The sequence below is a fragment of the Nycticebus coucang genome, chromosome 24, assembly GCF_027406575.1.
Source record: "Nycticebus coucang isolate mNycCou1 chromosome 24, mNycCou1.pri, whole genome shotgun sequence".
In the NCBI taxonomy this organism is placed as follows: Eukaryota; Metazoa; Chordata; class Mammalia; order Primates; family Lorisidae; genus Nycticebus; species Nycticebus coucang.
In genome coordinates this window covers 29508726-29524229 of record NC_069803.1, presented here as the reverse complement: position 1 = coordinate 29524229, position 15504 = coordinate 29508726, and the positions used below count along the sequence as shown (strand labels likewise).

Below are 15504 nucleotides of genomic sequence, written 5' to 3'. Positions count from 1 at the left end.
GAATGATGGATGAATCTTGAGGACGTTATGCTAAGTGAAAAAAGCCAGACATGAAGGGACTAAACCCACATGATTCCACTCACATGAGGTACCCAACATAGTCAAATTCATAGACACAAAGTACGGCTGGGTCTGGTCATGTCCATAATCCTAGCACTTTAGGAGGCTGAGATGGGAAGATTGCTTGAGGCAAGGACGCTGAGACCAGCCTGAGCAAGAGCAACGTTCCATCTCTACAAAAAATAGAAAAATTCGGCTCAGGGCCCTCAGCACAGTGGTTACAGTGCAGCCACATACACGGAGGGTGGCGGGTTCAAGCCTGGCCGGAGCCTGCTAAACAACAATGACAACTGCAACAAAAAAATAGCCGGGCGTTGTGGCGGGCGCTTGTAGTCCCAGCTACTTGGAAGGCTGAGGCAAGAGAATCGCTTAAGCCCAAGAGTTAGAGGTTGCTGTGAGCTGTGACGCTATGGCACTCTACGGAGGGCAACATAGTGAGACTCTGTCTCAAAAGAAAGAAAAATTAGGCAGGCGTGGTGGTGGGCACCTGTTGTGCCAGCTATTTTGGAGGCTGAGGCAGGAGGACTGCTTGAGCCAAGGAGGTTGAGGTTGCTGTGAGCTATGGTGACGACACTGCACTGTAACCCAGGGAACAGGGGAAGACCCTGTCTCAAAAAGGGGGATGGGAGTTTCCTGGGGTTGGGGCAAAAGAGATGTAGAGATTTATTACTTAATGGAATAGAATTTCAGTTGGGGAAAAGGAAAAGTTTTGGCGACATGGTGGTGACAGTTGCAGAGCAATACATGGATATACTTCATGCCACAGACTGAACACTAAAAATGGGCAAAGAGGGACAGTCTTTTATGTATATTTTACAACGATTTTTTTTAAAATTCATGAAGCAAAGCAAAAGTCTTTCAGTCCTCAATTTGAATTGGAAGCATTGACATGAACACACAATATCTTTTATCTTATCTTTAGAGCGGGAGGGGAAGCATCTCCTAACTCTGCGGGTTGAATGACTAACCCCCAGAGCAATAAGCACAACGCAGCCTCAGAGTGTTCTCCAAACACTGTTCTTCACCAAAAAGAGCCAGGTTTCCTGCAGAAATGGCCAAATCCAGGTCTACAAGGAGAACGTGCAGAAGAGTGTGGAATGGATGGATAGGAAGAAACTATTAAACTAACATTTTGTTAAAAGAGCTCAAGGGCCAATGTGATCAAGTTCCCACGGGCAGAGATACAACACCCTGAGCATCACGGAGGCACAGAGATGAACTTAAATCATACATGTTTAAATCCATGGGTCCTCTTTTTTGTTGTTATTGCTAAATGAAGACAAAGTCTTGCTCTGTCACTTAGGGTAGAGTGCCCTGGCATCAGCCTAGTTCACAGCAACTTCAGACTCCTGGGCTCAAGCCATCCTCCTCTTTCCTTAGCCTCCCAAGTAGCTGGGACGACAGGCACACTGTCATGACACCTGGCTATTTTTTTCCCCCTATTTTTTCCTATTTTACTCTTGCTCAAGCTGGTCTCGAACTCCTGAGCTCAAGGTATCTGTCTGCCTTGGTCTCCCAGAGTAATCCTGGGATTACATGTGTGAGCCACCATGCCTGTCAATCCCTGAATTCTTAATGATACTGAATTTTTTTTCATTTAATTGGTGATTTTTTAAGGATGCTAGGGAACAAATTAATTATTTTGGAAAATGAAAAGTAAAGTGAAAGTGGCAAGCATTTATCATACCTTTCCTAGACAAACTGTACCTCCGGGTAACCAGACATTTGGTAAGCTAAAATTTTGTTTGTTGTTATTGAAGAATTCCAGCTAGTAAATGAAAAAGGGACGATCTTCTTAGACGGTCACCGTTAATAATCAAACAGTGGATCCTGGGGATGACCAGCAATGGCTGATGCTATCATACCCCTGATTCTGACCTCACCTATTTTTCTAATCACAGATTTACATGACAAACTGGGGACAGAGGAACATGTTCAGTGTCATGCAGGGAATGCAATCAACAAAACCTAGCCGGTGAGGGGTATCCGTAGCTCAGTGGTTAGGGCGCCAGCCATGTGCTCTGGGGCTAGTGGGTTCCAGCCCAACCTAGACCTGCTAAACAAACAAACAAACAAAAAAAAAAATAGCTGGGCCTTGTGGCAGGCACCTGTAATCCCAGCTACTAGGGAGGCTGAGGCAAGAGAATGGGCTTGAGCCCAAGAGTTAGAGGTTGCCGTGAGCTATGACGCCACAGCACTCTACCAAGGGTGACAAAGTGAGACTCTGTCTCAATTAAAAAAACAGAACAAAACAAAACCTAGCCCGAGCCCATGGAGGTTTAGCAAACATAATGCAAGAAAAAGAAGAGGTGGTGAAAGGGGAACCCGTAGATTAAAAGAAGCTTAAGAGATGTGTCTGCAGAGCCCTGAGGACTTCCAGTTCCATTTTTTTTTTTTTTGTAGAGACAGAGTCTCACTGTACCACCCTCGGGTAGAGTGCCGTGGCGTCACACGGCTCACAGCAACCTCCAACTCTTGGGCTTACGCGATTCTCCTGCCTCAGCCTCCCGAGCAGCTGGGACTACAGGCGCCCGCCACAACGCCCGGCTATTTTTCTGTTGCAGTTTGGCCGGGGCTGGGTCCGAACCCGCCACCCTCGGCAAATGGGGCCGGCGCCCTACTCACTGAGCCACAGGCGCCGCCCTCCAGTTCCATTTTGATTTGAGCAAATTGTTAAAGAAAATTAAACAGGGAAATTTGAACCCGGACTGGATATTTAATAATATAAAGGAGGAGCAGTTAATTTTTTAATTTGTTTCAGAGTGATAATATGGCACTGGGGCTCTATTTTGTTAAGAGTCCTTCTATCTTTTAGAAATACAAAGTAACAAAGGGATACAAAACCACAACATATAGGAGAAACAGGGAGTGGGTGTGGATGATACAGTTGATTAGGAGCTGGTATTTGTCATAGCTGAGGGGGATGAATATTTACTCTCTGCTTTTCCTTATGCTTAAAATTTTCCATATTAGAAAATGTTTAAAAGGCAAGAATTGAACTTAAAGAGGGATGGATCAAAGCAAGAGCAAAATAAGAGCAAATTTCAGGCGCAGTGGCTCACGCCTATAATCCCAGCACTCTGAGAGGCGGAGATGCGCAGATTGCTGAGGTCAGGAGTTTGAGACCAGCTTAAGCAAGAGTAAGATCCCTGTCTCTACTACTAAAAATAGAAACCAGCCTGAGCAACAGTGAGACCCCCGTCTCTAAAAAATTAACTGGGTGGCGCAGCGCCTGTGGCTCAAAGGAGTAGGGCGCCCGCCCCATATGCCAGAGGTGGAGGGTTCAAACCCAGCCCTGGCCAAAAACTGCAAAAAAAAAAAAAAAGAAAAACTAACTGGACATTGTTGTGGGCACCTGTAGTCCCAGCTACTCAGGAGGTTGAAACAAGAGGATCGGTTGAGCCCAGGAGTTTGAGTTGCTGTGAGTTATGATGCCACGTCATTTCACCCAGGGCAACATAGTGAGACTCTGTCTCAAAAAATTAATTAATTAATTTTAATTACATTAATTAATTAATTTTTTAAAAAAAATAACAAAAGACAGGTTGGTCTGCACCTTAACCTTTACCATTAAACCTCCTAGGAGGTAGGTGCCCTGGTGAAGCCACCCTCCAGGGCTAGTTGTGCTTCCCTGCAAAATAGCATTTTCCCATGATCATCTACTGTATTCCTACTCACGGTCACTCCCGTCACCTACCTCAACTTTAGAGAAAGTACCAGAAGCAAAGGGTGGGACCTCCTGGTCAGACCACCCACACCTTCCTTCCCAGGGCAGAGACCCAGATTTGGGGGCTAGCGTTGGCCCGGGCTTTTATTCCCCCTTTCCCTCTCCAGCTTGGACACAGACCATGCAGCCCCGGGGCCCTGCTGCTGAAGCACACACAGGAAACTCCAAAACCCGCTTGGGGAATGTGGCTTCAAGATAATCAGAGTCCTTCCTCTGGTGAGGAATGGTTCATAGCCCTGCCTGAGCGAGGCCAAATGAAACCAAGAGCCATGACTTTGAGCCTTTCTACACCATGACCAAAGTGGTCTGTCCAAAGTGCTCCTCGAATTCTGCTCACTCTTCAAGTCTTCTAACATCTCCTAAGGCCGAGGCTTAATTCTTGGTATCTCTCTTCCTTTCCCACCCTGGACTGCAGATCATCCGGACTCAAGCTGTACCCCCAGATCAGAATGCCCTTCCTGGTGCACCGAATGACACTCATCCTTTACGACTCAGCAGAGAGCCCTTTTGCAGGAAGCCTGGTCTTGACTGGCAATGCCAAGACTGATTTTAGTATCCGAAGGCTCCACAGAACTCAGATAGAGCCGCCAGCTCTCCATGCACTGCCCCGAGATTCCTTCACCACCCTGCGAGCTGTGGCACTAGCAGACCATCTTATTCATCTTGCGTCTCAAAGCCTGCCAAGTGTCTGGCCCACAAGGAGTGGGGAGAAATATTTCTTGGTTGGTTAGTGGCTGGTACTCATGTCCATAAGGAAGCTCAATCCTTCAGGAACCTCCACCGCCTCCTATACTCAGACACTGAATGGGGTTATTAATAGCAGCAAAACAAAAACCAAAAAAACCAATAAACGGAGACCACACTGAGGTCACTGAACCCACAGTTTCCCAACATTGGTTTCACATTTCAGTGGTTAAGAATTCAGTGGTTATGTATAAGAAAAAAAAAATATTATACTGTCAAACCCAAGATTTCACCGATACTATTGCTTAAAAGGAGGCCATTAGCCCAGAAACCTACTTGACACAGTCAGTATGAATTCAAGTGTGATATCCTGGCAAGCTTTGGAAGGCTTCATGTTAACATGGTACCTGTACTACACAGAAAGGCAAAGTCAAGTGCAACGACTGTGAACAGGGAAGCCAGAAGATGCTGGAATTTTAATATCTCCTGAGGACCCTGGTGTAGCCCTTCTCACCAGACCTGCACCTGGTCAGTTACAAACTTGGACATGAAACCCAAAGTCAACACAGTGAGTAAAGTCATACAGCAGGAACATGATGACCCTGCACAGGGTCCCAGGGTTCCTTGGTGCCAGACAGATGTGCTTTTACTGCCCTACAGCTGTGGGGATCTTGGATGTCCCTTCTAAGTAGCAGGCGGAGAGTTCAGCTCACTTCCTAGCAAGTGGTACCCTACAAACCACGTGATCCTACAATCAGTTGCCTTGCTTCAAGGGGCACCAATTCAGAATGAATAAATATGCTCTATCTTTAAATTTGCTATAAATTATATACTATAAGATTGAAAAAATAGCTCCTACAGCCCTCACAGTTGATCAGCTATCTATTATTGATAGTTCCTTTAGTCAATTGCTCATTTTTGTTCTATTTAAGGTATTAGTGTTTAAGTAGCCTGTCTGGGTCACTAATCTTACAGAAACTGCCCTCTGTGTTGAAGTAACTTTAAACAGTAACTTTTATGACTATTTAATAGCATAAATATACACATGCTTGTATATGTATGGTAACCAAAACTGAAGGATTAATGCCTAACAGTGGTTATCTTTGGATGGTAAGATTACCAATTATTTGCACATTTGTTTATCTGAGTTTTTCATTCTTCTATATTAAACATATGCTGAGCTCAATACAAGACAGATAAACTTTTACTGATACTATTTGAATAAAAAAATACGACTTGTGTTTTCTAAAGACATTTTTGTCAAGGAAAGCATTTTTCTTTATCAAATTAGCAACGTTTTCCTGTAACTGTTCACTTTGTGGGAACCACATTTTTTATTTAGGGTCAAGTTAAGTTCTCTCTAAATGTTAGGGAAAGGTTTTATTTGTTCTTTGTTTTTCCCCTCCTCCCTACTCAATTTTGAGGGGTAACTTGTATTATTGCCTCTCTTTACCTGGTTTGATTTATGATCTTGGAAGTCAGGTCATTCTTTCCTAGGTCAAAGAAAGAAAGAAAGAAAGAAAAAAGGTCTCCCCACCTAATACCTGATAAAATATCTGAAAAGGTCATTGCAGACCTTGACAGACACACATAATATTTCAACCCAATCTGATAAAACAACAACTAGAAAACTTTTATCAGAAGAAAATGTAACTTGCCATTTCCCAGCTCAATTGATGAACTTTTTTTATCTGAAATGACAGGCATCATAAGATAGGGAAAGCTGCAGATAAGAAAGCAGATTGAGTTGTTTGAATCAGCTCCGATTGTCTGCCCCTGGTTTAAACTCCCACACCTGCTTCAAATCGGTCAATGAATGCCTCTTGGCATGATCCTGTGAGGTTTGGAAACATTGCAGAAGTGGTGAACTTTGAGACTTCAGCGTTTATTCTGTGATTATAATTAACCTGCTCACCAGTTCCTATTGATCAATTCTAAATGGAGGTGATAAAGTTTGACTGCATTTCTCGAAGTAGAAATGGAGATTTAAACTGGGGAGTGGTGGTAGAAGGATGATCAAAAAAAATAACTCAGGTCAATTTTAAGAAGCAAAACTGGATTTGCAATTGGGGGATTCCCAAAGCTCAGAGCGCATAAAATTTCTCATTAAATTTGGGGGTCAACTTCTTGATTTGTCCTGCTCAGTATATCTCTGACTATTTAATGAAGGGTGAAAGGCAGCTTCAAATCCCATTTGCAGAGGTGTTTCAGGGATGGCAAACATCTGGAATGACTTACCTGTCTGGATTATAGTCTTCCATTGGGGGGAAAAGATATTTTAAAACATCAAATTAATTCCTAGGCTCCTGCAAAATGAGGAGGGCCAGAGAACCAAATTACCTTCAGATAAGAAGCTAGGAAAAAAAAAAAAAAGAAGCTTGAATATCCTGCCTCAATTTCTATGGAGCAGAAATAGATAAAACCATAAGCTACCTGCCAGAAAAATGAATACATTAGACCGGTTGGCTGTATTCAGTTCAGAACAACTCCATGGGACTGATGGCCCTGTTCTCATCTTTCTTAAAATTATGATTGCTGTGCTGCTCTCTCTGCTCCTTTCTCTGCTCCTACCACAAACACGTATGAAATCTTTGTTTTTGTTTTTTTTTTTTTGTAGAGACAGAGTCTCACTGTACCGCCCTCAGGTAGAGTGCCGTGGCGTCACACGGCTCACAGCAACCTCCAACTCTTGGGCTTACGCGATTCTCTTGCCTCAGCCTCCGGAGCAGCTGGGACTACAGGCGCCCGCCACAACGCCCAGCTATTTTTCTGTTGCAGTTTGGCAGGGGCTGGGTCCGAACCCGCCACCCTCGGCATATGGGGCTAGCGCCCTACTCACTGAGCCACAGGCGCCGCCCACGTATGAAATCTTTGGAGAAAGGGAAAGATAGAGAAGATGGTTATAGATTTTAGCCATATGGTTTTGCTTTTCTTAAACAGCCAACAGTTCCCCGGAGTGAGGAGCATCTTCTAGTTGGGAGGGTCTGATTTCTGAGAACTCTGTCTTTAATTCTCTGCACACCAGAATTAGGGCGCTGAAAAGGGAGTTAGTGCAAGGCTAGGATTCCTAACATTGCATCCCCTAATGAGTTGTGCAGAACCAGAATGAGATGGAAGGTGACTCAGGAAGACAGCACCCCTGGAGAGACACTGGCGAGAGGATGGACAGACAGGAAGCTACACTGGAGACAGGGCGCAGGTGGGAGGGACACTGATGAGAAATTCTAAAGTCTGACAGTCCTTCAGCCACCAAGTAACTTCTGGCTCTGAAGAAAGGGCTAAGTGCCTTCCTCTCCTATCTGGCCAATGCAGACTATTGAAGATGGGAAAGCACAGTCCTGGAGGTTGAACTCACCTGAATTCTAAGCCAGAGCTTCCTTCTGCTCACCTCCTGTGAGAACTTGAGCAGATTCATCTTTCTGAGTTTCAGTTTCCTTTCCAGAAAAATGAAGATCATAGTATCTAGCACAGAATGAGGACTTAAAAGTCCTTGTCATCCTAAAATTTTCTCATTCACCATTAATGACAAGGGATCCAACTTACTACTTCCAATAGCCTATTGTGCAAGATACAGGTTACTTCCCCTAACAAGTTATTAGCTAACATCCAAACACTAATGTAGCAAACTTTATAAATTGATTTCATAGAAATGAACACAGATTCAAAGTTACTCCTATTATAACTTCACTCATATTATCTTCCCTCTCCACTTTGGAAGGTGATAAGGGATGAGCTCTATAGACAGCCAATAAAATTTGAGCAATTCATTCATGGACTATGTTACCGAAGGCCACGTCCTGGGTAAAATAGCAGAGTGACGTTCATTCCCAAGAGAGCACAACAACGAGGCTAGAAGGAAACCTTCCTCCCTCTTTCTTATGCAAACAGAAGTAGTAACACTTGCGGCTGGCTTCCCCTCCAAATTCAGGATGACTCAATTGTCTTAAAAGGACAGGCTGAAAAGGATGGTTTAAAAGAATCACCTTCCCTGGAGGCAGGTTAACTTCACACAATGCTGGCATAACCCTTCACAAAATGCGAGAACTGCCCACCAAAAGGTCACCACGTCCAGGGGACCTGAAGAAGCCACAGCAGCATGGAGGTGGGGTTGTCTGATGATGGTGAACTTAAATGTACTAAAAGTACTGAAACTAGTTTTTCCCCATCAATAGAGCAACCTCCGGTTGGATAAGCAAAATCAAAAGCAAAATCAAAAGCCAAATCCAGGATTTTAGCCACAGATGTTGTTGATCTATCTGATAGAATCTTGAATACCAAGGAAAACCCCAAATTGTTAAAGAATAGGTAAAAGCCAAATTCAGTAAACAAATTATGCCTTGAAACATCCATAAACACTAAACAAAGAATCCTTGAAAAAAGAAGAAGAACAAATGCTTCTGGGAAGTTTATTCTATGAATATAGTATGTTTACTTTTAAATTTTTAATTGGTTTACTAAGTGTTTAAAAATAGTTAATACAGTCACAGCATTCCAAATTCCAAAGGTTTATTTGCATACTCCGTTCACAGCAGCATTATTCACAATAGCCAAGAGGTGAAAGCAACTGGAGGGTCCATCCATGGATGAACAGATAAGCCAAATGTCATCTGTACATACAATGGACTATGATTCAGACTTTAAAAAAATGAAATTCTGGCACGTGCTACAACATGCCTAAACCTAAAAAAAAAAACATTATGCAACATGAAATAAGGCCGATAAAGACAAATACTGTGACTGCACTTAGAGGAGGTCCCTCAGGGAATCAAATTCATAGAGACAGAAAGTAGAGCAGACCGGGAAGTTGTTTTTTAATGGGTACAGAATTTCAGTTTTGCAAGGTAAAAAAGTTCTGAATATTTGTTACACAGCAATATGAACATACTTAATGTTAAGAACAGCTAAGACAGCTGGGCACCTGTAATCCTCACACTCTTTGAGGCTGAGTCAGGTGGATCCCTTGAGCTCAGAAATTCTAGACTGGCCTGAGCAAGAGAGAGACACCCCCACACCCCACAAACCCGTCTCTACTAAAAATAGAGAAACTAGCCAGGCTTTGGGACAGGTACCTATAGTTCCCATCCACTTGGGAGTCAGCCAAGAGGATTGTTCAAGCCCCTGGAGTTTGAGGTTGCTATGAGCTATGATGCCAGGCACTCTACCCAGATGACAGAGTAAGACTGTGTCTCAAATTAATTAATTAATTAAATTAATAAATTCCTTTCGGGTATTTGCTTCTATAAATTCTTCACAAATTCCAGATGATTTTCATATTTTCAAGTGAAAATAATCTTTTCGGGGCAGCGCCTGTGGCTCAATGGAATAGGGCGCTGGCCCCATATGCTGGAGGTGGAGGGTTCAAATCCAGCCCTGGCCAAAAACTGCAAAAAAAAAAGAAAAGAATCTTTTCTTCCCTTTCTTTGCACAAAGAGCACAGTGCTACACATACCTTCTATATTCACAAATGCCTTAGAGAGGATTCTATACATTACATAATAATTAATGTCATCATTTTTATGGCTGCATGCTATCTTCTGGTTAGTTTGTACCACAGGTGTACAAACAGCCCCCTAAAGATGCACGTTTAGGTTACTTTCAAGACGTTTGTTATTAGTGACAATGCTGCAATTAACATGTGCGGCCATGTTTGTAGAATCAGTTGCTAGAGGTCAAAATTTCTGGGTCAAGTCTATCTGTCTACTTAGTAACTTGATGAATATTAGCAAGGACTCTCTATAAAGGTTGTACCAATGTACACTCCCACTCACAGGTATCAGAGTTCCTGTTTCCCCAGACCTCTTAGCACATTTAAGTAAGAAAAAAAGGGGGGAGGGATACAGAAGAAAGTGTTATCTAGGACTGTATCCTGGGTATCATTCTACCTGACTGCTTAGAAAGTGCCAAGCTAAGGTGGCCTGACCTTTTGTTGGGACACAATTGGTAAAGTGGTAGGTCTCACTAGAGGTAGTAACACCCCTGGCCACCCCAACACACCTTCCTCATTTAATTGGTTCTCAGCTTAGCATCGGGACCAGCCCCAACTCTGATTGACCTGCTCAGGGTGGTAACCGGAAAGTTAAACAACTTTGGTTTTTGTGGAGGCTGACAAATTGTTCTCCAGCCAAACAAGCTACTTCAGGGTTGGTCTCACAAAGTTCTCTCTATAAATGAGCTGGCTCTGAAAGCAGCAGGCCTTGTAGATAAGCAGTTTCCAAAAGATCCAGAAAACACTTCAGAGTTTTCCACTGACCTATGCTATCAACGAACTTTTAGAGCACTTTGAATAAATGCTCCCAGTTCAAATCTAATGGGGCAACATTTCCTTTAAAGAATTTATTTGGGGCAGTGCCTGTGGCTCAGCAGAGTAGGGCACTGGCCCCATATGCCAGAGGTGGTGGGTTCAAACCCAGCCCTGGCCAAAAACTGCAAAAATAATAATAATAATAAGAAGAAGAATTTATTTGGGGGCAGCGCCTGTGGCTCAAAGGAGTGGGGCACTGGCCCCATATGCTGGAGGTGGCTAGTTCAAATGCAGCCCTGGCCAAAAACTGCAAAAAAAAAAAAAAAAAAGAATTCATCCGGGTCACATTGATTGATACACTGTGTGTGTGTTCCATTTTATTATATTGTTATTGTCATAAACTTAAAGTGATTCAAAATTTTTGAGATCATTTGAGAATATCATTAATCGCTTATTTCTCCATTCTACATAGTAATTGTTATTTCATAGTAAAATATATTTTTCTAACCATTCCAGTAACCTCTACTACCATGAGATATATATAAATATACCTATATAGGTAAAGGGATCTATTTCAGCCTTAAAAGTATCCACAAGCATTAACTGATACAAAAATCAGCTTTATTGTGGCATAATGTACATATGATAAAAAACTCCCATTTAAAGAGTATATCTCCATGAGTATATTTCTATGAGTTTTGCCACCACCGTGACTGGATTCTTTAGGCGAGATAACTGCATTATTTTGCACAGGCTCACATAGATCCCAGCTCTTGAAGCGCAAGAACCCTGCACAGTTCCCCTGACAGGTGGCAAGGCAGCCTCTCCTAAGGTGCTCCCAGTGCTCAGGAGTTTATGACAAAGACAAGCATGTTCCATGCTGCATTTGCAAACAACTGCAGTCATCTCTGAGAGTCCTTCTCAAACCTACTATCTGCTCACCTCAAGCAGCACAAAGTCAAAAGGTCACAGGCTTTCAGGAGAGGCTTTTAGATATTTGTACAGTCACGCTGTCTCACTCTTATCCAGCCCTTATAAGCCTTACTTCCTCCATGGGTTCCCCAAAGTTTCCAGAAACCTCTCCCATCCCACCCAGCCCTCCCAGAGACTCTCCAGTTTGCTTCTGAAGGGACTCAACTAGCCCTCTGTGTGGTTTGACCAAGGTAGGGCAGAGTCCTGGGGCAATTTCCTTCAAGATCTCTCCTCAAATATTTGCTAACTGCCCAGCATGTGCCAGGCACTTACTATGCGTAAGACTCTGAACCTGCCCTCAGTAAGGTCACATAATTCCATGAACGCAGCCTAATTAACAATTTCAACAGTTGTTTCAGGGCCATGCCTCATACTGAGCTTGGAATGAATTAAAGTTCACATACAACGTACCCAGGGCAGAATAACTTCTTCCAACCTAAGTTCAGGGGCTTTTACAGATATCCCTGTTAGCTTGTATTGTTTCAATTTTTGCCTCATCCTAATGACCAATATAAGAACTCTGGCAAGATAGTAACTATTATTAACACTACAGCAGTTCATACTTCATAGAAAAATAAAAGTGTCCTCTTATTTCTCCTCATTGAAATTATAAATAGTTTCTGAGTTAAGGGTGAATTAGTCTTATGGTTCGACCGATGGGGATAAATACATTATTAATACAAAAGCCAGACTGTGTTGTTATGATTTTATGGTATGTACAGTGTATGCATAAATTAGGGCATATCTTTTCTTTTTATTTTTTACTACTGCTTTCTTTTCCTGGAAAACTCCCACTCACTCCTCAAAACGCAATGTGGATGGCACCACTCTGTGAAGACTTACAGAGTCTCCCACTTAGGTGAAGACTTACAGAGTCTCCCACAGAGGAAAGAACTCCCTCTTTTCCCTCCTTCCCTCTCAGTTCATCACCAAACTGCAACAGTAAGTCATTCATCCATTTTCTTTCTTTTTTTTTTTTTTATGAAATCATAGCTGTGTACATTAATGCGATCATGGGGCACCATGCACTGGTTTTATAGACCGTTTGACACATTTTCATCACACTGGTTAACATAGCCTTCCTGGCATTTTCTTAGTTATTGTGTTAAGACATTTACATTCTGCATTTACTAAGTTTCACATGTACCCTTGTAAAATGCACCACAGGTGTAATCCCACCAATCACCCTCCCTCCGCCCCTCCCCCCTCCCTCTCCCCCATTCTTGGGTTATAACTGGGTTATAGCTTTCATGTGAAAGCCATAAATTAGTTTCATAGTAGGACTGAGTACATTGGATACTTTTTCTTCCATTCTTGAGATACTTCACTAAGAAGAATATGTTCCAGCTCCATCCATGTAAACATGAAAGAGGTAAAGTCTCCATCTTTCTTTAAGGCTGCATAATATTCCATGGTGTACATATACCACAATTTATTAATCCATTCATGGATCGATGGGCACTTGGGCTTTTTCCATGACTTAGCAATTATGAATTGGGCTGCAATAAACATTCTGGTACAAATATCTTTGTTACAATGTGATTTTTGGTCTTCCTAGTAGAGGAATTATAGGATTGAATGGCAGATCTATTTTTAGATCTCTAAGTGTTCTCCAAACATCTTTCCAAAAGGAATGTATTAATTTGCATTCCCACCAGCAGTGTAGAAGTAGACCAGAGATGTTGGCTGGATGTGGAGAAAAGGGAACATTTACCCATTTTCAAGTCTAGCCATTTCTGTCCCTTGGGGACTATCCTAGTTTTAGCACTAAAAATCCCAAGCCCTTAAAGATACCTCAGTCCTTGGCAAGCCACAAAAAATGGTCCCTCTACATGACAGGGAGTGACTTTAATAAAATAAAATAGCCATCTTTTATAAAGAGCCAAAGCCAAATACTTCACAAATAATCTTTGAATGTAAGACAAACAGTACAAGTAGTTATGATGATACTATTGTGCAGAAAAAGAGGTGACCCAAGATCACAGGGACCCCTGGAATTGAATCTAGGTTTGCCCAACTTTAAAAGCCTGTGCTCTCACCACCATACCCTCCGGCCATTGTAGGGCTCAGCAGTCCCTCCTCACAAAGCGCTGGAATCAGTTCTCATCATCCTTCCATCCCCCAGCGTCAGATGGCCTGTGGTACAGGTCCTCACTGAAGATATCAGGCATTTACAGGAACCATGGATGGGGAAAACACGTCAGGCGCACGTTTGCATACACTGCTTTTAACATAGGTTGCTTTTATGTAAGTGCCACTTGCAAAGTATGCTGAACATGTGCACACCTACAAACTTAACATGCTTTATGTTCCCTCACAGAGATGACATGTCACCTCTCAGGGCTTGGCCATTTAAAACACTTGGTTACGTGTAAAAGGGAAAATTTACTTGCTAGGTCAGACCCCAATGCTGTCTTTGCAGGTGGGACTTCAAGCAGCACCAAGTCAGGAGCACAGAGCAGAGAGACAGCAGTTCTTAGCAAGAAGATGCTCCCTGGAGGTCCACTGCCATTTGTTGACACTAGAATTTGTCACCAAATTCAACAACACCCACCTGCCTGGTAAGACTTACACTTTGAAATCTAAATTCTCACTGTGCTCTCATTTTTTTATGGAGGGGGGGGGTTGTTTACACACCCCTGCGGTTGTAACTCTGACTACCAGGAAGTACCCACCATCTTTGGGTACTTAAATCAAATACCAAATGCTGAGTCCAAGATCGTAGGCCTTACAAAGCAAACTCCTCCTCCCTGACCCCAAGTGAAAAGAAGTGGAGCTATGGGGACCCTTTCTCTCTATTTTAAGACAAAGGACTCAGGTAGAGTTCTGGAGGGGACCCAGGGATTTTGAGGCGGAGCCACAGCGCTCCGGCCAGCACCCCCCCCCCCAGGCGGCTTTGTATGGAGACGCCTCGGGCGCTATCTCACAAGGCCGCGCGGGGCCGGGGGCTCCTCCCTGCCGACTGCTGTCTGGCTCCCCTGCGAGGGGGGGAGGGCACCAGGAGCCGGAGCCGCAGACCCAGTCTCGGCGCCACTTCCACGGTTAATCAGTTTACCTGGGATGTGTATTCGGCTGGACTTGGGAGACCTCCCTTGGCCACCCAGGGCCAAAGGATAATTTAAAAGCTCTTCAAAGCCTGGACCCTTCTCCAAGCTGGCCCAAGACTGGAAACTTGGAAGCAACAGGCTTTACTATTCCAAGTGAGAACAGATGCAAAAGGATTTAGCACTTAGTAGGTAGTCAATAAATGTTAACTTGGTTTATTAAGGCTGGGCTTCCCCTCCTCCAAAAGAGGCAGTCGGAACCGAGCCTCTGCCCCCTCCTGAAATCCCACAGGACAAGAGGGGCGCAGTGGTGCCTTTGAAATAGGGGTTCCACTTCCCTTCCTCTCCCAGCCTGGAGTTCTGTCTCCCCAGACTTCAGCTGGTTCATCTGCAGATCTCGGAAAGTCGGACGCCTTGACATCCCTCCCAGGTCCCACGTTTGATGGAAATATTACATTGCGCCCTCACGATTGTTATTTCTAACGCGGCCCCCGGGAGAAGAAGCGGCTCAAAGTGCAGAAGCGACTCGGGCATTTCGGGGAGCCCCTCCGGCTTTCCTGGGGTCCCGGACCTCGGTGGTGCGTGTCAGGCTGTGGCCGCCTGTACGACGCCGCCACACGGGTCCGGGTCAACTCACTTCCCGGCCACCGCCTTTGCTCTCTCCTTTGTTCCTGGTGTGAGACCCCCAACAACAAGATCATCTGCCACGCCTGGACCCTCCAGCTGGGCCGCCAAATGGCCCCAGAAGATCTCAGGTCCAAGCCAATGTAATCGTC

The 15504-nt window shown here is 43.8% G+C and overlaps 1 protein-coding gene across 4 annotated transcripts in view; it reads right to left on the bottom strand.

Moving 5' to 3' along the window:
- The window catches only part of GATA4 (GATA binding protein 4), a 75978-nt gene that overhangs the window by 29493 nt on the left and 30981 nt on the right, over positions 1–15504 (bottom strand). The gene's annotated exons all lie outside the window — the stretch shown is intronic.